The following is a 26,662-nucleotide window of genomic DNA, read 5'->3' as shown; positions in this document are numbered from 1 at the left end:
CTCTGTCGTATCTCCAGTTGCTTCAAGGGACTGCCAGAAAGTCTCCAAACCAGATTAAATTTATTTCTTTAAAAATAAATGAATTTTTAAATGAATTTGGGAGTATAAGTTTATAAAACCTAATTAGGCATAGAGGGTCACAATTCCAAGTTAAGGGAATATAGGATCTTAAAAACATTGTCTAATTTCTTTATGTATGTTTTTTCAGTTTTTCTTTCATTCATTCAACAAATGTTTATTAATGTGTACTAACTACCAGACACTGTGCTATGTACAGTGACAAAGATGAATGTCATAATTTTAAAAATGCAAAGACAAACCACAGAGTTAAAAGATATATTTGTGGTACATATAACAGCCAAATATTACAATCTGTAATAACAAAGGATTCCTACAAATAGATTAGAAAAAGACAAATCAATAGAAAAATGACAAGGCATGAAAGAGGCGACCTAAATGTTTGTTAGGCGTTCGCCAGTAATCAAGTAAAGGCAAATTAAAGCTCTAATGATATGTCATTTCACACCTATTAGATTGACAAAAATTAGGTCTGATAATACCAAATATTGGTTAGGATGTGGAGTTAAGGAAACTCTTGGACACTATTGTTGGGAATAGAAATTGCGCATCCATAGTGAAGAACAATTTGGCGATATCTATTAAAACCAAATGCACATAACCTGCAATCCAGCAATTCCACTCCTAGGTAAATACCCTTTAGAAACTCTCCAATGTGTACCTAAAGAGACATACTAAAATATGCATGAAACATTATTTTAAAATTATTCAAACTAGTCTAAGTGTCTTTCAATAAAAGAATGAAAATATTGTGGTATGTTTGCCTAATGGAATTCCATACAATAATGAAAATGAATGAACTAGATCTGTATAGTAACTTGGGTGAATCTCACAAATAAAATGTTGAGTGAATAATGCAAATGGCAGAACACAGTTATATAAAGTTTAATATGCATGTATTATTTAGGGAAGCATACTTATGTAATAAATATTTAAAGAAATGCACGATAATGATAAATATCAAAGTAAGGATAGTAGGCATCACTGAAGGGTAGAGTGGGGAGAAAAGACCAGAAATAATGCTGGAAAGAGCACACAGGGGGCTTAAATTGCGTTGGTAGATATTTTTGAACTGGGTTGTGGATATATGGGTGTCCATTCATTATTCTTTAGACCTTTTTTAAATCTGAAATATTGATTATATATGTATTTTTAAAGAATAGTAGCATATAGTCCTTGTTATGAGTGTAATGCAGGGAGGGAGGCAGTAGCAGAAATATAGAGATGTTATTAGGATGAATCATGTAAAATTGCTGTTTTTGTAGGTCTAAAATGGTCTCATATAGGCAATTTCCAACGGCTGAACCTCATTCAATCTAATGTAACAAGTGTTCTCCTTGAAATATATTCAAAGTACTGTGAGAACACAAGGGGCAGGAACAACTGACTGCTGAGGCAGAAGGAAGGAGATAATCTTTGGAAAGGCTCCAGAGAGAGAGAATCACATTTAAACTGGATCTTAAGGATTGAGAAGGAATTCTCCAGATAGAGAGTGAGAAGAAGAAAAAGAAGCCCTTCTAGATAGACACAATAAAGGTGCCTTGAATGGATGGAATCTCCCAGGTGGAGTATATGGAGGTCAAAGAAATGCAGTAGAGGAAGAGACTAAGGATGGAAATAACAATAACAGCAAATATCTGTATAGCATTTACTATGCATTTTTATATATGTATAAACTCATGTAATCCTCCCAGGTGGGGAAACAGGCACATAAAAGTTAAGTAACCTGTCCAAGGTCAAAGGGCTAGCAAGTGGTGGAATCAGGATTTGAACTCTGGAAATCTAGGTCTAGAGTCGATGACCAGTAAGCTATACTCTGAATCACTACGCAGGGAAAATCAGGAGAAAATGGTGTTTTGAATGCCAAGGGAACAACAATAAGTTTGAAAAAGAGGAATAGTCAGCAATGTGAAAGGCCCTCGGGAGATAAGGTAGGAATACTACAAAGAGACCATTGGATATTAAAAAAATAAAAATCATCGTGCTCTAAGATACAGTAAGGTACTAAGGTACCAAGATAATAGAGATAGATATCTCAGAATAGTAGTGATTCAATGTACTAGTTCTGTGGGCAGTGATTATAATTCCATTTAATTATGAAGAAGATAGAGTCAGGGAGACTATTCAAAATAGATCCTTTCTATATTTAAATATTTGATATGTCAACACAATTGAAAGAATTTTCATCCTCTGCTGTCTATATCATAGTTTCTATAAAATGCTAACTAGGATTAATATTGACAGTTTTATTTATTCTTCTGTATCTTTTGGTTTTAATAAAGATAGAACTTAAGCTGTTGTTAATTTAGTGCATTTTCAGAATTGGATGATATTCTACAGGTCAGTAAGTAGTTCAGTCTCCAATATCTCATAGACAAGAAGGTGAAAGAGACCTTTTTTTTTTTTTTTTTTGATGAGGCAGATTAGCCCTGAGCTAACAGCTGCTGCCACTCCTCCTTTTGCTGAGGAAGACCAACCCCGAGCTAACGACTGTGCTCATCTTCCTCTATTTCATATGTGGGACACCTGCCACAGCATGGCTTGATAAGCGGTACCTAGGTCTGCACCCAGGATCCGAACCTGTGAACCCCTGGCTGCCAGAGCAGAGCGTGTGAACTCAACCACTATGCCACTGGGCCTGCCTCTGAAAGAGATATGTGAAAAGCATGATATGTGAAAAGAATTATGGCTTGGTGGTTAGCAGTCCCAGTTCAAGTCCCAATCTGCCACTCACTGGCTCTGTGATTTATCTACTAAAGATACAAGGATGAGAATAAGATCTAGTTCCTTTCCTCAGTGAGCTGACTATCCAGATGATAGTTGGGATAAAAGGTTATTATAATTTTGCCTCGTGGTCTTCTCCTCCAAAACCTATAACTCTGGTCTAATCATGAGAAAAACATCAGACAAATCCCAGTTGAGGGATATTCTACAAATATGATTGGTATTCCTCAAAACTACCCAAGTCATCAAGCAGGGAAAGTGAGCAACTGTCAGCCAAGAAGAGCCTAAAGAGATATGACGACTAAATGTACTATGTTATTCTGGATGGGGTACTGGAACAGAAAAAGGATATTAGGTAAAAACTAAGGAAGTCTCAATGAAGTGTGGACTTTAGTTAATAATGTATCAATATTGGTTCATTAATTGTAACAAATGTATCATCCTAATGCAAGATGTTAATAATAGGGGAAACTGTGTGCAGCGTGTATGGGAACTCTGAACTGTCTTTGCAGATTTTCTGTAAATCTAAAAATTGTTCTAAAATAAAAGCTTATTTTTTAAAAGTTATAATAAAATTAAAATAACTTTATATACTATTTCTTTGGAATTTGATTAAAACATATTTCTTCATAAAATGTTCCCAATTTGGTTGACTCGTTTGATGGGACCAACAAGCTGCAGTCTTTTAATAGATTCATCAAAATGTATGCCAGGTGGATGTCATATAAACTTTTTCCACCTCAGTGTCTTATACATGTAGAAGACAAAAATATGCCAAGTGCTAATCAACAGAGAGGACTTAGACAAATGTAAAAAATTCTTACGACATAATATTGCTTGTTAATTAAAAATACAGTGTGATTATTTGGAAGGATTGTGACTAAGTCCCCACATTGGCTTGTGAACAAAATGATTCAATTCACATAGGAATGTTATTTTATTAGCACTTTCTAGTGTCACACAAAGCTGTATGACACTAGAAAGTGCTAATACGTATTACCACTATATATGAGTGTGAATTGGATAGTTATTTTTTCTACAAATGCTCTATAAGATTAGTATGATTCTCAGAGTGAGATAAATTTAGAAGTCCTGGATTTAGTTTTAAGAAAAAACTTTTTGAGAAATAATCACAGAGTTTATAGTTCTCCTACTAAATATATCTTCATCATTAGTTATAGTTGTACGTACATTTAAAGGAAGCCACTCACAGAAATCTATCTTCAAGGATATATTCTGTAAATAATTATTTAATGACCCTAGATGTCCTCTCTCGATAGAAAGCTTAGAAAATATTCCTAAACAAATACCAGTAGAGCTAGCCATTCTCTTGTTTCTTTATTGCTCCAGAACTCTCCAACTCCGACTATTACTCTCCAAACTCCCCAACTCATAACCCTCAGATTTCCACAACACTTCCAACTTAGCTACTTAAGGAATAAACAAAGATTGGTTGTTTGGGCTGAATTGCTATTAACTGCCTTAACAATAAATAGATTTCTTTTATGCTGACCTTGACACTTAGGTGTCAAAGTTGTCTTCTTGAGTACTGCTAGTTGAATTTGGTAAAATGTTAAGTAATGTTTTTGTTGATTTCTTCATTCTCAACACTAACAATTTTCTTCTAATATGTTAAATCCCCTAATGATGGCATTTAAATAAACCATTAGACTGAAAAGAGAAATGTCAATTCAGGCAATTTACTAATTTGCTTGTGTTTTTGATTATTAGTTATTAATGAAAACCTATATTTAGGTGCCTGATACAGTAAATGTTTATATAGTAAGTGCTCAATACATGTTAGTTAAATACAAATTTGAATTAATGGACTGTTTTCATTATACCCAATTTTTTCTTTTGTGTGCTTCTTTACCTTATATGAAGAAGGAACTGCGTTTTACACTGACCGTATTTTGGAAATAGCATTGTTGTCTGATGGATAGAGGTTTAAATCCCATACCTCCCACGCCTCATCTACCAAAAAGTTCCTTAGCTTATTCCATTGATCAGACAGGTTCTGCAGTCCCTGATCTATTTGTGGGTCTTGCATTTTCTACAAATTAAAGAATATAAGATCCTGGGCCGGCCCCGTGGCTTAGCCGTTAAGTGCGCTCGCTCCGCTACTGGCAGCCCAGGCTCAGGTCCGGGCGCGCACCGACGCACCGCTTGTCTGGCCATGCTGAGGCCGCATCCCACATACGGCAACTAGAAGGATGTGCAACTATGACATACAACTATCTACTGGGGCTTTGGGGGAAAAAAAAAGAGGAGGATTGGCAATAGATGTTAGTGCAGAGCCGGTCTTCCTGAGCAAAAAAGAGGAGGATTAACACGGATGTTAGCTCAGGGCTGATCTGCCTCAAAAAAAAAAAAAAAAAAAGAATATAAGATCCTGGAAGGCAAGGCAATGTCTTCAACTTTTAGTGCCCACCATATACAATGGTGGATTTTGGTACAGTGGTGGGTTCATAGTATGTTCTAAATAAATATTGTTATAGTGTCCTTCTTCTGTATTACTGGGAAGTAACAACTGCCATTTCATAGAGTATGGGAAGACACAACCAGACTTTTGTTGAATGTTAAACTTCAGCCTAAACTAGTATTTCCCCACTTGGCCTGATCATCCGGAACACTTATTAAGAAATAACAGACACCCTGACCTGGAGATTCTGTTTCAGTAGATTTAGGGTAGTGCCCGTGGTGATCCTTTTGAAAAAAGCAGTGCCCTAGTTTTTAAATATTGGTAGTGTATTAACACTTTTTGGTTGTAAAGGGCAGAAACCCAACATAAATGGATTGTGGCCAAAAAAAAAGAAAAAAGAGAAATATATTGGCTCACTTAATTTGAAATAGGGCCTGAGGAAGGAAGATATTAATAATCTGTTCCTTGCTTGTAGATTGTATCCCAGTTTTACCAAGCAAGGAATGCATAACAAAGGTGCTTGGGCGGACCCAGGGGAATTACGGGTCTCTTACAGGACCTTCCTGAAAGGCAGGACCCGCAGTTTCAGGTCCTGCCTTTCTGCCTTTGCTTAAACCATTTTTAGCCCTGGGTAGTTTTCAGACTCAGCAAGACTCCTGTGCAGGCTCTGAGCAGAATGAACGTTTTTTAGAAAAGCCATATTTTCTTCCCAGTGCTTTCAGATTGACCAGTTTAACTGGGGACTGATATTCTTCAATAGACACTGGTATGACCTTACAGGTCATTGACTATTTTGAGTATCTCCCTTATTTCATATTAAGCAGTTTCTTTTTTATAGGAATTAATCGAAGGCCGTCTGTATAGCCGATACACATTACATCCTGCATTTTCCCTACCAAGTCTCTTTTTGCAGTGTACCTTAGTAGTGGTGAGCCTGGTACAAAACAGACCACAGTTTGATCAGTTTTCTCCTACCACATAAGGATGGACAGCCTCTCAGCATGAGATAGAGGTCTGCACTGTTCTGTTCCCAGCCTTGATCCAGTCAATTCTACATTTTAGGGACTCATTTATAAACCTCCCCTCCTCCCCCATACCAGTTTGTGTATCATAAGAATTCTTTTGGTTGCAAGTGATAGAAACCAACTCTGGTTAACTTTGTCTACAGCGGTGATTCCCAAACCTTGCTGATTATCAGAAACACCTGGAGAGGTTTTAAATTAAAAATCCCATGTACAAAAAAAAAAATCTATTGAGTTAAGATCTCCAAGGGAATGGAACTCAGGAATTAGTATTTTTTTTTTAATAATTTTATTTATTTATTTTTATTCCCCCAAAGCCCCAGTAGATAGTTGTATGTCATAGCTGCACATCCTTCTAGTTGCTGTATGTGGGATGCGGCCTCAGCATGGCCGGAGAAGCGGTGCATCGGTGCGCACCCAGGATCCGAACCCAGGCCGCCAGCAGTGGAGCACGCGCACTTAACTGCTAAGCCACGGGGCTGGCCCAGGAATTAGTATTTTGTAAAAGCTCTCTAGGGCCAGCCCCAGTGGCCTAGTGGTTAAGTTTGGCCTGCTCTGCTCCAGAGGCCTGGGTTCACTTCCTGGGCATGGACCTAGACTACTCATCTGTCAGTGGCCATGCTGTGGCAGTGGCTCACATACAAAAAGAGCAAAAAAGAGAAAGATTGGCAATAGATGTTATCTCAGGGCTAATCTTTCTCGGCAAAAAAATAAATAAAAGCTCTCTAGGTGATTCTGATGCTTGCCCATTGTTGCCTATTTTGCCACCTCCTAGTTCATCTGTTTGCCCACACCTAAAAACTGGCACTCATTTCTGAAATGACTTTTTCTTCATTTTCAGTTCATTGCTTATACCCATCAGGACTAGATCCTAAATATCTAACGAATCTTTCCACCCCTATCTGTCATAACCTCCTTTATTCTAGCCTAGGCCACCATAGTTCTTTTGGACTATTGTGTTCACACCTAAATGGTTTTCATGCTTCTACTGCTCTGCCCCACCCCACCACCAATGCAGTCGCCACAGATCATATCGTCTCTTTGCCTAAAATCCTTCAGTGACTTCCCCATTGCACTGAAAATGCAAACAGTATTTTCCCTTATGGTCTACATGATATGGAGCCTGCTTTCTTAACCAATCTCGTGTGAAGCCACCATCCCCCAGCTAAACTCCAGTCACACTGGCTCCCTTTTTGTTCCTTAAATATATGAACCTCTTTCCTGTCTCTGAAACTTTGTACATGCTGTTCCCTCTGCCTGGGAAGGTCTTCCCCTGAATCTTGGTTAGTTCTTTTTCAGCTTAGAAATCAGAGGCCTCCCTGACTGCCCTTCCACAGTCACTGTTTATTTCTGTTTTAGCACTTAATCACAAAATGTAATTATTTATTTATTTGTTTATTTGTTTACAAGTTCCATGGGGGCAAGGATCTTGCCAGTCTTATACTTAACATCTATCATAGTGCCTGGCGTATAATGGCGTTCATTAAATATTTGTTAAATGAATGAATGAATCTGCATTACTACCGTCCTGGTCCAAGCTTCTCTCCTCTCTCCCCTGAATTACTACAGTTGCATCCTAACTACTCTGCCTATAACTACTCTGGCTCCCCTTTAACTCATTTTCCTTGTTGCTTTTAAGGGTAATTTTTTTTAAATTTGAAGTCTGATAATTATACTATACTTAAATTCTTCACATGCTTCCTGTTGATCTTAATGTAGCTTATAGAACATTTAAAAATAATTATTTTTTAATTGTAGTAAAATATACATAACATAAAATTTACCACATTAACTATTTTTAAGTGTATAATTCAGTGGCATTAAGTATATTCACGTTGTTGTGCAACCATCACCACCATTCATCTCCAGAACTTTTTTCATCTTGCAAAACTGAAACTCTGTACCAATTAAACAATAAACCCCCATTCCTCCCTCCCTTCAGCCCCTGGCAACCACCATTCTACTTGCTGTCTCTGTGACAGACTACATATTTTGACTGCTCCAGGTACCTCATTTGAGTGGAAATCATACAGTATTTGCCCTTTTGTGATTGACTTATTTCACTTAGCATAATTTCTTCAAGATTCATTCATGTTGTTGCTTATAGAACTTCTAATGACCTACCCCATCTACCCTTTACCTGCTTGTCACTTTCCTCTTTTTTTTCTGTGCCTCAGTCACACTTCCTGTTTTTCTATTCTGTGGGCTCTTCTTGCCCCATCCCTCCTCACAGTTTTTTCTCAAGCATGTTCCCTCTGCCTAGAATGCTCTTTCCCCTTCCTTGCCTGATCAATTTCTACTCATTCTTTAGATTTCGACTAAGATATCACTTCTTCAGGGAATCCTTCCTTCATCTATTTAATCTCTCTGTTAGATGATTTCATAGTACCATGTGACTTTCCTTTGTAGTACTTATTAGTTTTAAATGAAGCATCTGTTTATATTTTTTGATTGGTTAATGTCTGTGATGATGGCAGGGACCATGTCTTATATTCAGTATTGTATCCCCAGCACCTAGTATATAGTAGGTCATGTCTTATATTCAGTATTGTATCCCCAGCACCTAGTATATAGTAGGTATTTCAGTAAATAATGTTACACATATAATAAATAATATTAAAATTTTTTGACTTAATAAATTTAGGTCTAAAAATTGATGGCTTAAGGTCTTTCTCTCTAAAAATCTATTACCATATCTGAGTCTTCCTTGACTACTTTAGCCTGTAGAGATCTCTCTTTTCTGTGAACTTAAAAATTGTTATTCATTGTTTGCCAGATGCTTAATTAACATTTACACAAGTAATCCTTATATCATCTGAAATTTTCTGTTTTTTCGTATTATTTGTGTTCTATATTTGCCAGTTGGTCGTCCCCCTCTAAACAACCACTAGAGTTATTTTTCTAACTTTCTGAATTACAAATCTGATCACCTGTGGAACCTCTAGGGCAGTGCTTTTTAAACTATATGTGTTGAAGGAGCAGTATTTTTCATTCCTCTTAGAGTAATAATTTTATAAATACAATAAAAATGAATTATTATAAAGATGAAACTTTTAAAATCTAGGTATAAACGTCAAAATTTTATTAGATTCAACAACATAAAATTATTGTTAAATTGTAATGCAAAGTTTCTAAGTGCTTACTCTCAATTTCTGTATTTAGTGCGAACTGGTAACAGCAATGAGGACTGCACTGATGAGGACTGCACTTTGAGTACTAGCACTGTCTTAGGTCTCTATGAAGGAGGACACTAGGAAGGGGCTGTCAAGGTGAGGCCGAATGGATAGATTCTGCTTCTTTGCTCCCTTTCTACCAGATAAGCTCTATAGTTATTATTGTTGTGTTTTGCATAAAAATTTGTTTGAAGGTAGTTCTTTGACTAACAAAGAACTGACAGTCTCTAGTCTGCAGAATATATTCCTGGATATTTATCTGATTCTAACCTAGTTTTCTAGTTTAGTCGCTGCTTCCTGCCATATGTCCTATGCTTGAATGTATGTGTCATTTTCTATAGGACATCATACAAGCCTTTTCACTACTTATTACTTTTCTGCTTCCCTTTGCTTACTTAGAATTTCCTGAACTTCCTTCTTTGTCTGAAATAAGATGCATTCTCCAAATTCTGGTTCAAAAGTCACCTCCTCTGTAAGCCTTTTTAAATTCCTTTAGACAAAATTGATCTCCACTTTTAACATACCTTTAATAACTACATATTATATTCTTTTTATAATGTATTTGCTTATCTGTCTCCACATCTAAATTAACATAGTTCAAGTCCTGTCCATCCTTATATCCCTAGCCCAGGGACTGGCACACTGAGTATTCAATAAATATTGATTGGGTAAATTGGGAAAGTCATCAATATTTGGTACGTATCTCAGACATAGAAGCTTTTTATTTGGTCTTGGACAAGCTGTATGATTTTCTCCTCCCTAGGGGACCTATCCCTGGATGTTGAGTATGATGAACATAATAAAGGCTGAAATATGTGTCTTAGAAAATACAAGTAATGAGCCTCCTACCCAGATGTCATGTGTGGACCTACATTGAAGCTCTGTGTGCGCTGTGTATGAGGTATACGGAGAAGGAGGTTAAAACTGAATTAGCCTTGAAATTGGTTTGATTGAAAAATTTGGAATCTGATTCTTTAAATAGCACCCTTGTTTTGTTTTATCTTAATTGAATTTGTCTGTTCTTGCGGTTTTATAAGTGATCTCTTAGTGGTAAGAGAGACTGGCCTATGGAAAAAGTATAAGATTTGGAGTCACATGACATAGATATTCTAATCCTAGATGCGGTGATTACTAGCTGTGTAGCCTTTACCAGTCATTTAAACTCTCTCAGTCTTGTTTTCTTCATTGGTAATGCAGGGATACTAATATTTGCCCTCTGTACCTCACAAGTGTGTGAGGCCCAAATGAAGAGAGAATATGAAAGTGCAGGTAAACCCCAGAAAGTGTACAACGAAACATATGCTCTTCACTACCAGCTCCCTGACTTCAGAGAAGTTAAATTCTTTTTTTTTTTTTTTGTGAGGAAGATCAGCCCTGAGCTAACATCCATGCCAATCCTCCTCTTTTTGCTGAGGAAGACCGGCCCGGGGCTAACATCCGTGCCCATCTTCCTCTATTTTATATGGGACACCACCACAACACGGCCTGACAAGCAGTGCATCGGTGCGCACCCAGGATCCGAACCCGGGCTGCCAGCAGCGGAGCATGCACACTTAACCGCTACGCCGCGGGGCCGGCCCAGAGAAGTTAAATTCTTGTACCTCAGCTTATTCCCCTGTAAAATGGGAATAATAGTACTAGATTTATTGTGAAGATTAAGTTATTCGTAGAAAGTATCTAGCAGATTGACTTGGGTATTTGATTATCAATCAATTTACATTTGCTTTAGCATTATGTGTATTCCCAGTCCTACCTTCCCCTGAAATAGGATTGAATAATAATGATAAGAAATGACAATAAGTGGAGATTAATTATTTATTTACTAAATGCTAGTGTATGCTTAGTTCTATGTTAGTTGTTGTTGGGAAAATGGAGATATAATAATAATGCCTTACATTTTGTTTCAGCTATTCAGTATTTCTTTAGCACTCACCATGTGCAAGACATTGTGCTAGGTACAGAGGATAAAGAAATAAACATGAAGCATCCCCAGCCTCCAAGACTCATACTCTATTAGAAGATTCAGACAAATAAGTAAATTGTAATAAAGTATGGTGCAATATATACTGTACTATAATATATACTGCAGTATAATACAGTATAATATAAATGTATGCACTCCACGGAAGAGAGAATGATTACGTATGACTGTATGAGGAAGGCTTCCCAGAAGAGGTAATATATGAATTGGGTTTTAAAAGACAAATGGAAGTTTGTGTGGTGGACTGAAGGGCTGAAGGAGAGGGCATTCCAGAAGGAAGATATCAGCATGTGCAATGTTTGGGACTATATAAGTAGTTGAGTCCTGCTGTGATGTGAAGGTTGAGAAGGTGATTAGGGGGTAGGCAAGGACTGGATCATCCAAAAGACTGTCTACCATCCTAAGGAGTTTAAATGTCTTCCTGTAGGCAAGGGGAGGCAGTGATGAACAGAGTCCAAAGGAACAGAGTCCAAAGATGATCTCTTAGATGTTATAGGAAAATTGCTTTGATGGCATTGTGGATGATGGACCTGGGACCTTTAAGATTACCTAAATGCTTTCAGGTTATTCAGTCCTCTGATTCTTACAACTGACCTTTGAAAGTTGGCAAGGCAGGAATTAATCCCATTTGATATATGAACTAGTGAAAGTTAGAGATGACTCTGGCCATCAGATGACAGATGACAATTAGTCAAGGTCGAATACAATCAGTACTTATTGCACAAGGACTAAACTAGGCCTTTTCCCAGTCTAGTTTTATTTTCACCACAACATATTGAAAAACACAATCCCTGCTCCAAATGAAATTAAAGATTTGTTGGGGGTGTTAAGGGATAATTTTCTTAAAAAAAGTAAAATTGCTTATTCACCACAGCCAAGATATGGAAACAACCCAAGTGTCCATCGACGGATGAATGGGTAAAGAAAATGTGGTGTATATATACAATGGAATATTATTCAGCCTTAAAAATAGAGGGAAATCCTGCCATTTGTGACAACATGGATGAACCTGGAGGGCATGATGCTAAGTGAAATAAGCCAGACAGAGAAAGATAAATACTGCGTGGTGCCACTTATATGTGGCCTCTTTAAAAAAAGTCAGACTCAGAAAGAAAGAGTAGAATGGTGGTTGCCAAGGGCTGGTGAGTGGAGGAAATGAGGAGAGGTTGGTAAAAGGTAGGGGAAAAAAGATAAAATCACGACTCATACAAATGTAAAATGAACAAAAATTTTATTTAACTCATTATTTAATGTAGGAAACAAAGAGTACAAAAATGGTTCAAAAGAGGACTCAAAGTACCACATATTTTTAGAGTATTCTGAAATTAATTTGCAATTGGATGCAAAACTGCTCAATATCCGTAGAGCAGTGTCAGTTGAATTCCATGGACGTAGTTTGCATTTCAGTGGGCCGGAATTATTTGCCTTACTATCAGTTTATAACAAAGTTGTAAAATAGCCTAGTCAGAGACAGACCGTGGGACATATCTCTATAAGATCAGATAATCCTAGAAGGCTCTAGCATTCTTTGATAGAATATGGCGCTTCAAAACCTTCCACAATTTTTCCTTACAGAGTTTAGGACTAATTCTCAGAAAATTCAGATTAATTAAAGACATTATAAAATTTAGGGATAAATTACATGATTTGGACTAGATTTGCTGTGGGTCAGGATCTTCCCCAGTTTTCTCTACTACTCTATCATTGTAAATAAGTGATTCTTCATCTCAGCAAAAATGTCCTTTAGAAAATGGCGGAGTCATACAATCCCATTGTGCAATCTTGGTTCCCATTCTCACTTTCTGTTTAGATTGCTTGGCCAGGACCCTTCTTAAGTATTTGAATTACCCCTTCCTAGAAATGAAAACTCTGCCCCCAAACCCAGAAGCCTGGTTGTTTGGAACCTAATGCCCATGTTAAAAAAAGTCTTCTGGGTGTCAGCTGTCTGGATTTTCCAAGCATTACCTCTGCAGAGGTCCTTGGCATAATACTGTCCTCCCCCTTAGCACTGTGGTGGGTTTTGGTAGTCTCTTTTGCTGTAACATAGTGGGTGTGTTCCTAATAAGCCTCATGTTATAAAGAATTAGTATAACAATACTTGTTTCAAGGTTTTATTTTTTTCCTATATGAAAATAAAGATGCTTATGTAGCTCTAACTGTACGGCTATCAAATCTAAAAATTTTGAGGAAATCCAGTCTTCGTTTTTGTTTAACTTTTGCAAAAGAATCTTTCCCTGCCTGTCTCTACCAGCATCACTTGATCACATTTATTGCCATTGTCATGACAAAGCACTAAGTCACTCAAAGCAGTTGTTTTACACTTAGAATATCTTTCTTTTTCTCCTTCCTTTTTTTTCTTTCATTCCGTCATTCTTTCTTCCTCCCCCTTCCCTTCACTTTCCTTCCTTTCTTCCCTTCCCCTCCTCCCTCCCTTTCTCCTTCCCTCCTTTCCCTTTCTCTCTCTCCCCTTCATATTTCCAAATAAGGTATGTTAGGAAGACGCAAGTAATGTTCCCTAAAACCAGATATAGGTATATCTCTTTGACTTAATACTTCCAGGTTATACATCTGTTCATATCATCTGTAGATGGGTCTACCACTCTTTAGGATTTGCCATTGCTTAGTGATGTCAGACTGCAGTCCTTTTGTTCCCTAGTCTTTTTTTGCTGTAAGCATTCAGCCATGCCCTATTGAATTTTTTTGTGTGTCTAGTAAAATATACATAACAAAATTTACTGCCATAACCATTTTTAAGTATACAGTTATCTGGCATTAAGTACATTCACATTGTTGTGCAACCATCACCAAAATCCATCTCCAGAACTTTTTCATCTTCCCCAACTGAAACTCTGTGCCCATTAAGCATTAACTCCCCATTCCTCCCTCCCCCCAGCAACCACCATTCTACTTTCTGTCTCCATGGATTTGACCTCTAGGAGCTTCATGTAAGAGAAATCAAACAATATTTGTCCTTTTGTAACTTGTTGAATATTGAAATATAGTATTAATGATGATGATAATAGTAATGATAGTAATGGTTACCATTTATTTTTATTTTTTATTTTTTGTGAGGAAGATCAGCCCTGAGCTAACATCTGCCAATCCTCCTCTTTTTGCTGAGGAAGACTGGCCCTGGGCTAACATCTGTGCCCATCTTCCTCACTTTATATGGGACGCTGCCACCGCCATGGCATAGCCTGACAAGTGGTGCATCGGTGCGCGCCCAGGATCCGAACCCGAACCACCAGCAGTGGAGCACGAGCTCTTAACCACTACACCACGGGACCGACCCCAGTGGTTACCATTTATTTAGTACTTTTTTAGGGAGGCGGGCACGTTGTTTACTTAATCTTTGCAATCTAGGCTAATAAATGACCTTATCCATCCTCATTTGATAGTTAAAGAAGATAAGCCTAAGGAGATTAAATAATTTATCTAAGGTCATAGGTATATGAAGCATCAGATGCAGAATTTGATCTGTGTTCCCTCTGACTAAGGCTCCTGCTATGTCCGTTACACCAAAAGTTGATGAAGTAGCCCTGACTCTAAACCACATCAAGATGGCATTGGAAGGAGAATGAATATGCTTCATGATTTCCTTGTCCTCTAATATACCAATTTACCTTGTTCAGATTTCCAAAGAATAGCACAAGTAAAGTTCCAGTAAGGAGATATGAACTTTATTTTTGTACTCCTTTGGATTATGAGCTCTTATTAAAGACGAGGACCATATCTTTTGTTCCTGTATTCCTGGCTTCTAACTAGGGCTGGCATTTGGAAGTCACAAAAACATATTAACTAAGCTGAACAAATTGTGTGCTCAGAATCTGCCCCTCCTTTCCTATCCAGGTTAGTTGGTCTCTGAGATAGAGACAGCTATAAATGTGGTTAGCGCTTTCAAGGAGCTTAGAGTCTAGTTGGAGATGACAGGTATGAAAAGATTACTGTCACCAAAATGGATTCCTATTTGAATCTATTATTGCACTAAACATGTTGACTTCAAATGGCTCATGTTTTTAAAAAAATTATGTTCTATTCCGTCCCGTATAGGTCTTAGTTCATATAAAGAACATTTTTGGGGAAATTAACTATCATTATTCCATGAGACAAGGAGTTGGAGGCAGTCCCTCCAAACATACATACATGTCTCCTGGTGAAATTCCACCAACTGCTCCTGCTCACAACCCAGTGGTGCTTACCACTCTGGGGTTAGTGAGGAATGATTGAGTCAGGCAAAGAGTCTTCCAACTGGGGATTATGTCCTTGCCTTGCATGAGCAAATAAGCCTCAACACCTAGGAAATGCCCCACCTCTTTTCCCTGGTAGACATTCCCACCATGCTTTAGCTCAAAATCATTATTTCTCAAGAGAAATAATGAAAAGCCCGATTCTGCATGTGAGAAAAAGTTTGTGTTGATTAATACATAATGTATGAAAAAATGGTATATGAAAGTCAAAACAGCTGAAAGACCAAGTAACTTATATCTTATGTAGCACATTTTCTATTTTCTATCACTGGTTATTGTTGGGTTTACTGGGCCACCATAGGAGTCAATCATGATATTCTATTTTTGTTTTTTTGTGTGTGTGAGGAAGATTAGCCCTGAACTAATATCTGTTGCCAATCCTCCTGTTTTCTCTGAGGAAGGTTGGCCCTGGGCTAACATCTGTGCCCATCTTCCTCTACTTTATATGGGACACCACCACAGCATGGCTTGACAAGCAGTGCATCCGTGTGCACCCAGGATCCGAACCTGCGAACCCCGGGCCGCTGAAGCGGAACGCGTGCACTTAACCACTATGCCACTGGGCTGGCCCCCATGATATTCTGTTTTAACCTCAACTATTCTGACACCACCTGATGTATTGCAATTTAATTCTGACACTAACCACCCAGAGTTAGTATCAGATTCCACAGGTTTAAGGGAACATGGTCCCCAAGAAGACTGCCCCCACTTCAAATACCACCTCAAGTGAGGTCCTCAGGCCACCTACACTTCTGAACAACTGGCTACAAATCTGAGGGGTTCCTAGATCCCCTTCAGATTCAATAATTCACTAGAACAACTCACAGAACTCAAGAAAGTACCATACTTACAATTACAGGTTTATTATAAAGGATACAAATCAGGAACGGCCAAATGAAGAGAAACAGAAGATGAGGTCTGGGAGAGTCCTGAATACAGAGGTTCCGTATCCCTTCTCCATGGAATCAGGGTACATCACCCTCCTGGCACATTGATGTGTTTACCAATTAGGAAGCTCCACTGAGCTTCAGGGTCCAGAGTTTTGATTGGGGTTTCATTATGCAGGCTCTAAAGCAGGTGGGCCCAGAACCCCAACCCGCTAATCACATGGTTGGTCTTTCTGGCAACCAGTCCCCATTCTGAGCCATCTCATTAGCATAAACTCACATATGATCCAAGGGGCTCAGGAATAACAAAGATACTCCCATCACTTGGAAAATTCGAAGGGTTTTAGAAGCTCTGTGCCAGGAACACATGGTACATAAGAGAAAGTTTAGTGTAGTGGGTAGGAGTAGTGTAATAGAAAGTTATTTATTTTCCTCATGAGGTTGTGGTAAAGATTAAATGCGATCATCAGTGTAAAGCACTTAACACAGTACCTGGTACATAGTAAGTCTTGAATATATACTAGCTAGTATTTGGGGGTCTTTTAGTTTCTTAGGGCTGCTGTTACAGATTTTACCACAAATTGGGTGGCTTAGAACAACAACAGTTTATTCTTTCACAGTCTAGAGAGTAAAACTCCAAAATCAAGGTGTCTGCTGGGCCTTGCTGCCTCTGAAACTTTGGCTAGAATCTTTTCTTGCCTCTCCCTAGCTTCTGGTGCTGGCTGTCAATCCTTGGCTTGCAGTTGCATCACTCCAGTCTCTGCCTCACATGGTGTTCTCCTTCTGTGTGTCTGTCTTCACGTAGTGTTTTCCTTTTCTTATAAAGACAGCAGTCATATTGTATTTGGGCCCACCCTAATGACCTCACTTAACTTGATTTTATCTACAAAGACCCTATTTCCAAACAAGGTCATATTCGCAGGTTGAACACAATTCAACCCATAACAGTCCACCCTCTGGCCCCCCAAAATTTACATCCTTCCCATGTGGAAAATACGTTCACCCCATCCCAACATCCCCCAAAATCTTAACCCATTCCAGCATCAACTCTAAGTCTAGAATCTCATCTAAATATAATCAACTCAAAAAGTCCCAAATCTCATCTTCTAAATCAGGTGTGGATGAGACTCTGGTATGGTCCATCCTGGCACAAAGTTCCTCTCCATCTGTGGACCTGTGAAACCTAGAAAACAAGTTATCTGCTTCCAAGATACAATGGTAGGACAGGCATAGGAAAGACATTTTCATTACAAAAGGGAGAAAATGGAAGAAATAAAAGGGTCACTAGTATAAAGCAAATTTACAACCCAGCAGGGCAAATTCTATTAGATTTCAAGGTCTGGGAATAATCCTCTGTGGCTCCATGTTCTGTCTTGTAGGGCAGCCCCACCCTTTTAGCCTGAGAGGGTCCCATTGGCCCTCTGTGGCACTGCCCTTGATGTTCTTCTTCCTTCATTTTGTTGCATCTCTGTTCCTTTCAGTCCAGGCTGGCAGCACTTCTGCTTGTATAAAATTCTCAAAAACTTTGTCAGTCTCCCATGCAATTCATGGGAGTCCAAACCATCCGACAAGAGGGTCCTCCACACATCTTTCCTGGATAACGATATCTCTTTTCCTAGCTTCTGAAATGGTTGATTATATCCATGAGTTTGTTCAGCCAGACTCTTGGCCCTGTTTCCAGAGCATGCTGTCTGGATAGGCAAAGAATTTTTCATATCATCAAATGCTGGTTCCTTTTTGCTTAACAGTTCATTCCTCACTTTATCTCTTCTCCTATTTTACTGTAAGCACCAAGGAGAAACTAGGCCACATTTCAACACTTTGCTTAGAAATCTTCTCAGCTAAATATCCAAGTTCATCACTTACGAGTTCACCCAGTAACTGAACGCAATTTAGGCAAGTTTTCTGCCTCTTTCTAACAAGGATCGCCTTTCTTCCAGTCTCCAATAACATGTTCATCGTTTCCTTCTAAAGCCTCTCTAGAAGCACCTTTAATGTTCATATCTCTACCAACCATCTCTTCAAAGCAATCTAGGTTTCTTTCTATCAAGCCTCTCCCCATTATCCAGTTCCCAAGCCACTTCCTTGTTTTTAAGTATTTGCTAAAGCAGCACTTCACTCTCATCAGTAGCAAAATCTGGATTAGTTTCCTAGGGCTACCAGAAGCGAGAAGAGGCAAAGAAGGATCTTCCTCTGCAGGCTTGCGAGAGAGTATGACCCTGCCAACACCTTGATTTTGGATTTCTAGCCTCAAGAACTGTGAGAGAACAAATTTCTGTTATTACATCCAGTTTGTTGTACTTTGTTATGGCAGCACTAAGAAGCTGCCTAGAGGTACTGTAGCCATTAGAGAAAGACAGGGAGTATGTGATATCGCCCTATATCCACAGGGTTTCCTACTCTATGGTAGGAAATTTTATAATTTCCTATTACATTTATAGGAATAGGAAACATTTATAGTTTCTATTTCTCCTTATCTCTTTTAAACCATATTTGTGTCTAGTTGCACCATAAAGTTTACTTTTGTTATGTTAATAGCTTATGATGTGTCTTTATTTTATCTCAGGAGAGCAGGCTTAAATTATTGGCAGGGATGCTTTGGTACCAAAAAGCCTTCAAACTGTTGGAGGGACAGGGGATTTAGTTTTACAGACCTTCCTTCTGCCAGAATGCCTAGTCCTGGTTCTTGGTTTCCACCTCACACATACTTTGTAACACCTGGCTCCATCAGGGTAAAGCAAGAAGAGCCCCAGTGGCACTTCGATTAGCCTCTAGATAGGCAGTTGACCCATGAATGATGAATTACATATTGAATCCTTTACCATCACTTCTAACGAACATTTGAATCTGTGTTTTTCAGTTTTGGGTTATTTTTCAAGAACACATTCTTTGCGTATCCTAATGAGGACCTATACTTTTTTGGATTCCACTTAGTGCCAGTCATAGTGTTTGCAGGTCTCTTAGAACATACTCGATAAATATTGTTTTGCATTGAAGAACACTTATCCATGGCACTGCCAGTGGGAGACCAGCTCTAGTGATAAATTAGAGATGTTAGTTGCCAGGCCTGTCGTTTCAATTTGTCTTGCTTGCACTGAGCTCATTAATAAATTGCCACAGTGGTAATATGAAAGTAATGAACCTTCTGGAGGCCCAGCTGGGGCACAGGGTGCTAGCAGGGACTTTCAGGGCAACTACTGTTGTTATATATAGTTTAGTTAAAGGGTTTCAGGCTTTTTTTTCCCCTTTGAAACATTTATATTTTGCAAAATCCAAATCCTGTTATAACACTTGTGTACTTTCTGAGTGTATTTAAACTCAACTCAGCTAACATATATCTGATGCCTAACACTGTCAGGCAGTGTATTAGACCCTAGGGATGTAAAGATGAATAAGACATCCCTTAGGGCTTCACTGTCAAATAGGCAGAAGAGGTATGTAAACAAATAATTGTAATATAGTATTTAAATGCTGTAAGTATGAACCAGATATAAACATAGCATAGAAGAGGAAATGATTATCTAGGGAAAAGAGCTAAGAAGGCTGAAGAAAAGGAGATATGTTGATTTCTGAGTTAAATTTTGAAGGATGAGTTGTAAGTTGACAAGTTGAGTGTATAATGGGACAAGGGGCTTTGTTGCAGATGAATTGGGGGACTGTAGATCATTTAGAATAATAGGGAAAGAAGTAAAGAGAAGGAAAAGATGAAAAGATGAGGCTGGAGAAGTAGTCAGGGGCCAAATCTTAAAGGATTTAGATTTTGAAGGGCTATGGACGCAATGCCAAGGAGTTTAGTGAATTTCATTCTATAGGCTATGGATCCATTGAAAGATTTTAATTGATTGAATTTTTATTTTAGAAGGATTACTCTGGTTGCCATGCACATGGTAGAATGGAAGTAGAGAGACCAGTTAGAAGGCTATTGACTAGTTTTGTGCAAGCAAGTAACAACATAGTATACTGCGAAGAGCGTGACCTAGATTGTTTCAAATCCCAGTTCAACCTCCTGATGACTCTCTAAACTAACTCTGAAATGTCCTCCTTAGTGAAATGGGAATAATAGTAATCTCTCACTGGATGTTATGGAAAATCATATGAAATAACATATATATATGGAATTGCTCCAAAGAACTGAGTATAACTGTTACCTGTTATATTTCAACTTCTGTTTTTGTTGAGTTTTAGGTAACTTATAACCAAGTTTAGGATTTTTAAGAAGCACTTTCATTTTCCTTCTACTACTGTGTCTCAATAAAACAGAAAGAAATCAGAAAGTTTACAAACATTTTATATTCACATTAAGATACATATTTCAGGATTTTCAAACATTTAAAAAATAACATAACTGAAGCTTTTTCCTTTGGACATTCTGCCAGACACTCAATTAGAGAATCAGGCATAGTGTCTTTTTTAAGTTGGTGGTGCAGTAGGCAAAGATTGGAGCCCTAGCTCAACAAATGAGCTTTTTAGCTGAGCAATAGCATCAGAATTTATTCTGCCTCTGTTTCTTCAAGTGTTATAAGAACAATGTGAATAGGTGTCCTAGCCACCTTGCATATCTGTTGCATTCTTTCCTTAGGTAAACATTCACTGAACTATTTATTCAAGGGACTGTTACAAAGAATGAAGAAATGAATCAGATCTGGATCCTAATTTCGAGGGAATTACAGTGCTTAAAAGAACTGTAAAAGATGTATACAAATAACTGCAATACAAATAAGATAATATGTGAGTCAGTTAACTTTGAAAATTATATAAAGGATTTTGAAACTGGAAGTCATTTCTGTTTTATATAATATATTGTAAAAAATATTATGTTTTATAAAGTGTATTTCATATGTTCTTATTTTTTTAAATGCTTTTCCAAGTAAAGCTGAGATAGAGTTGCTTTCTTAGATGCCTGTGGAAAATAAATAGTAAAGATAGATTTAGATTTTAGATAGATTTTTAAACATATATGCATATTTTGACCTTAGGCTTGATCAGGCTTAATATTCATTGATATTCAAGTAACTTGGTTAAAGTACTCTCTGAGCCTCGGGGGTGTATTTCTGTGTGTGTGTGTGTGTGTGTGTATAATGGAGATAATATCACCTACCTTTCAGGTTGTTGTGATGAAATAGTCATTATGTATAAAAGTACTAAAAAACAGTTACTGTCCGTTCGTTCCTTCAGTCTCTTTGCTCTACTTTAACCATCTTTTCACTGTTGCCCAATGTTGAGCTTTGAGACAGCAGCTTCTTTGAGATATTTTAAAGTTTCGTTTTTTTTCACATATGAAAAATTTCAAACATACAACAAAATTGAAAGGGTTTTGCAATGAAAAACCTTATGTCCACCACCTAAATTTTACCATTACTTGTAAATATCACTTATCTATTTATCTATCCCTCTGCCCACCCAGCTGTATTGAAATTTCTGTGGTGATTTTTTAGGACTTTTCTGAAAGAGGTTTTTTTTGACTAATTTGGAGGCCAGGAGTGCAAATACATTTCAAAGATTTGTAATTAAATTACAGTTTTCCTATTTACATCGCTTTGTCCCTGTGAAGAATTTTATTTACCAGCTTATTCATTATTTGGTTCTCTTTGTATTATCTGTGCTCCCACTCTTATGATTTCTAACCTTAACTCATCCCATCACATTTTCCTGAGAAGGCCTTCAGTTAATCTTTTTTCAATGTTACATTTAGAGTAGGTTCTTTATATAGTCCTTGTTGTCTCTTTCTCCTTTTAAAGTTTCTTTAAAAATTAGTAAAAATAATACTGTATGTTTTGTACCTAGTGGCAAACACTGCACCTAGAAGCTTTGTTTGCGTAGAGTAGGGTGCCAGCACAGGTCTTAAAATCTCAGATATCTCAGTACTTTCCATCAACTTCCATTTTTTGTTTCTGAGCTTAGGTTTTTTCCCAGGACAATAGGTCTATTTAAAATGCCCTAGGGGTAGGGGCCGGCCCGGTGGCGCAGCGGTTAAGTGCGTACTGTGGCGGCCCAGGGTTCGCAGGTTCGGATCCCGGGTGCGCACCGACACACTGCTTGCTAAGCCATGCTGTGGCGGCATCCCATATAAAGTGGAGGAAGGCGGGCACAGATGTTAGCCCAGGGCCAGTCTTCCTCAAGAAGAAAGGAAAAGGGGAGGACTGGCATTGGATGTTAGCTCAGGGCTAGTCCTCCTTGCAAAAAAAAAAAATAAGAAAAAAAAAATGCCCTAGGGGTAAATACAGTCCTTTACATTGTGTTTGGTTAGAGGCTCTCAGCATTGATTGATTTTCTCCATTATATAGCTCTATTTAGATTATATGTTACAGAAATTCTTCAAAGTTTCTGATTCTTTGATGGCACTCTTCGCTCTTTTTCAGTGCTGCTTAGTAGCTATGCATTTTCTCATACTTTCTAAATCTTTTGTCATCTCAGTGCATGTCTTTTAAATGAGTTTTAATCAGATAGAATTTGCCTTTGTGTTATGTGAATTTCCTTAATAAGCTGTGAGGACTGTATTCAGAAATGTCTTTGAGAAGCTAAATTATATTCGTGATTATGTCTCTCAACTCCTTCCATCCTCATTACCTTTATGTAATGATCCTGTCAGATTTGAGAGTGGCTTGCAGATACTAAAGGACCCAGCTTGTTTTGCTTCATTTTAAGAGATTTTCCTTAACTATTTCTCTCTCAGAAATCAACTATGAATATTAATTACAAAATATCCAAATATAATATTTTTTAAATTCCGAAAGTAGTCACTGTGTTCTGGTCATGTAATTTTGGAATTTTATGCCTTTTTTTTCTTAATGATAAACATTCATTTCATTCAAAAATACTTATTGAGGGCCTCCTTTGTACCGGGCCCTATTGCAAGTGCTGGGATGTAGTGCTGAGTAAATAACACACACAAGGCCCCAACGAGGGAGACAAATAAATACACAAGGAACACATTAAATGGTGCTAACTGCTGTGGAGAGTTAAGAGTGTTATTATAGAGAGCATCTGGGTGACTCCTTCAGATTGAGTGGTCAGGGAAGGGTTCTCTGAGGAGGTGACATTTAAGCCGAGACCTGAATGATAAGCAGCCAGCCATATAAATGTGGGGTGAAGCATTCCAGGTAGTATAAAGGCCCTAAGGTGGTAAGGGGCTTGGCCTGTATCAGGAGCAGAGAAGGCCAATGTGGCTGGAGCAAAGTGAGTGATGAGAGCTGTAGGACAGGAGGTGGTAGAGGTGTAGGAGTCAGAGCATGTAGGATTATGTGGGTCAGCATAAAGTACTTGGATTTAATTTTAGGTGCTATGGGGAGCCTTTGGAAGATTTTAAGCAGGGGAGTGACATGATTTAATTTACATTAACATATAATCAAGATAGGGCCGTAATAATGGAGAAAATCAGCCAGTGCTGAGAGCCTCTAACCAAACATAGGCAAAAGGTTGCACTTACTCCTAGGATTTACTAAGTAGCCCAGTTTTCCTGGGAAAATCCTAAGCCTCGGAGACAAGACATGGGTCAAATTATGTTGCTTTGAATCCCATCTCCACCATTTATTAACTGTGTAACTTCAGGCAAATTATAGGACATCTCTCTGCACTGGTTTCCTCATCAATAAAATGAGGATAATAATAGTACCTACCTTGTGAGAATTCAACAACTTAATACAAGTAAAGTGCTTAGAACAGTGCTTGGCACATAGTAAATACTTAATATTTAATTTTATTATTTATTTCCTCTAGGTGTGGGTTGTCTCACATGATAGCCATGTGGTTAGTGTGACTGAAGTACTGAACTGTAAATTTTATTTAATTTTAACTAAATTTAAATTTAAAAACTGAACCTTGATACAGTTATTGGAAAAATTTTAAGTACGTTTTGACTTGGGTCAAAACTTGGGTATATTCATAACTTGGGTATATGAATCTTCTTTTTCAACTATAAATTTTATGAAATTTAAATAGAGAACAAATATTTCTGATGAAAATTTAGCAGCTGAATTGAGATAAGTTATAATTGTAAATACACTAGATTTTGAAGACGATATAAAAAAGAATGTTAAGTATTTTCATTGATTTTTATAATGATTACAGGCTGAAATGATATTTCAATATATTGGGTTAAATAAAATGCATTATTAAAAGTATTTTCATATTAAAATTGTTTCTTTTTTTAAATTTTTTAAAATGTGACTACTAGAAAACTTAAAATGACGTAAGTGGCTTGAATATTTCTGTTGGACACCAGTGCTATAGACCCTGGGTCAGGAGGAAGGGCAGTGGAAGAAGCACATGGACTCAGGGAGGTGCTTTTTCTAATTACACAAATATTCCTGGAGATTCTAAAACACCTTCACCCAGTGGAACCTCCCTCCCCATCAAACTATCCTACCTCCTAGCCTCTTGCTGAAAATCAGTGCCTTTAATGAGCCTGCCCTCGTTGATAGGAGTGTTTTGTATTCTTCAGGTGAGTCACTGTGGGAGACAAGTTATGAATCACCGCTCTATGTTAAAGAGTATTGCACAGATTAGACACCTATCAATGATTTTGATTAAATAAATTTAAATTGTTCTCTGATGTAAAGTTTACCAGTAATCCTGGTCCAGTGAACCCCAGAGACTTAAAATGGGGAAGAATTAAAGTAGATTTTAGTTAAGGGGTGAATTGAGGGGGCAACAGCTGAGAAAGTTGAGAGTCATCTTGTGTCCTAAAAGCTGAATTTCTGAGATTAAAAAAAAAAAACTCAAAAAGCTAAGCAACCATAAACTTTTGTCTCTGAAGTGAAACTGGACATACTTTTTTTTTTTTTCCTCATGCTTCTTGGTTCTTGCTGGTTCTGTGGTTATATACAAAGGTTTTCTGACTTATTTGAAAAGGCATTATTTTCAGGAGTTAGCAAGAAGATTCCTAATAAATACTGAGTGACAGTTAGCAAGTGGTGCTACTCTTCTGCCTTAGCTGTTTGGAATGCTTATTATATATTCTTCTGTATCATCCCCAAATACTTTTTTTTAAAATCTGTGATATGCCTTGGCTTAATACCACATCTTAAAGATTACTCCACACCCTCTCAATCAAGTCAGTTTTCTAGAGAAGAGAGCCCTTTCCTGAGATTGCTATACTGTTTCAGATTCACATAAGACACGTTTCACTACAAACAGCCCGGTTTGTAGTCTCTGGCCTTACTGTTATCATGAAAAAAGAGGTAGTCTCAAAGTTTCCCAACCAGAATTGAGGATCAGGACAGTTGCCTGAGTAGCTTGCAGGAAGACAACTGATATTACTTGATAAATTTCCCTTATTTCAGTAGCAATAGGATTTTCTATGAAGCCATAAAATCAGGCACTTGTAGAAGTGGAGGATGAGGAAACAGGCATGTAGCTAGTTTGTAGTAAATATGGGACCTGCCTGGGAAGGTGCTATAGAGTTCTAACCTCTTGGTTTTAAGGTGAAGAATTTGAAGCCCTGAGGAAGTGACTACTCAGTGACATAGAACGAATCAGGCCAAGTTTAAGTCTAAGTTGCATCTCAGTTTCTTGGTACAGAGAAACCATAGTTGCCCCAAGTTTATAATTCTGTAAGATTCATTCAAGACCCTGGATTGCCAAGGAGTCATCATAACTCACTTTTTTTAGGCTAAGGACCTAAGACTTTGGGGGGATTTATAGAATGATTTATAGATGCCGTTCTGTTAATGAGCCCAAATTACTTTCTGTACCTGTCTCCCTGGCCTAAGCAGGTAAGGATTTAATCTATTCTCAGGGCTCTATGTCTAAGGAGGTAGTTTTACATACAGAACTCTATCCTATTAGACTCTAATAGAATAAAGTTGATCTTGAGATCTCTGGTACCTTGTAACATAGACATCTTTCAAAGGTCTGCTTGGGCAGTGTGAACAGATAAAAAATGGTAAACGGGTTAATAGTCTCTTATTGGTCCCCAAAGCCACATGAGTCTGACCTCAGATTTTAATTTTGTCACCATGAAGAGCTTTTATTAAGTGGTTCCTGTCTGCAGATGGTGACATGCTTTCAAATCTTCACTCCAGGAAACCTTGGGGAAATAAGTCACTCTTAGAAGCTTAATATTCTGGATAGCTACAGGTTTGTTCCATTACACATTAAAACTTTATTTTAAAAAATCATTTTAGTTGG

General features: G+C 37.8%; 1 protein-coding gene across 9 annotated transcripts in view; it reads left to right on the top strand.

The window, feature by feature from the left end:
- The window catches only part of SCMH1 (Scm polycomb group protein homolog 1), a 214,811-nt gene that overhangs the window by 8,988 nt on the left and 179,161 nt on the right, over window positions 1-26,662 (top strand). For 8 of the 9 annotated variants that reach the window (XR_009221902.1, XM_058553833.1, XM_058553841.1 and 5 more), the window contains exon 2: window positions 9,409-9,515. The exons of the other annotated variant lie outside the window; for it this stretch is intronic. The gene's annotated coding sequence lies outside the window, so the exon portion shown is untranslated. The remainder of the gene's footprint in view (window positions 1-9,408; window positions 9,516-26,662) is intronic. 9 annotated transcript variants of the gene reach the window in all.

This window comes from Diceros bicornis, chromosome 13, assembly GCF_020826845.1.
Source record: "Diceros bicornis minor isolate mBicDic1 chromosome 13, mDicBic1.mat.cur, whole genome shotgun sequence".
NCBI classification, from domain to species: domain Eukaryota; kingdom Metazoa; phylum Chordata; class Mammalia; order Perissodactyla; family Rhinocerotidae; genus Diceros; species Diceros bicornis.
This window is presented reverse-complemented; position numbering and strand designations above follow the sequence as displayed.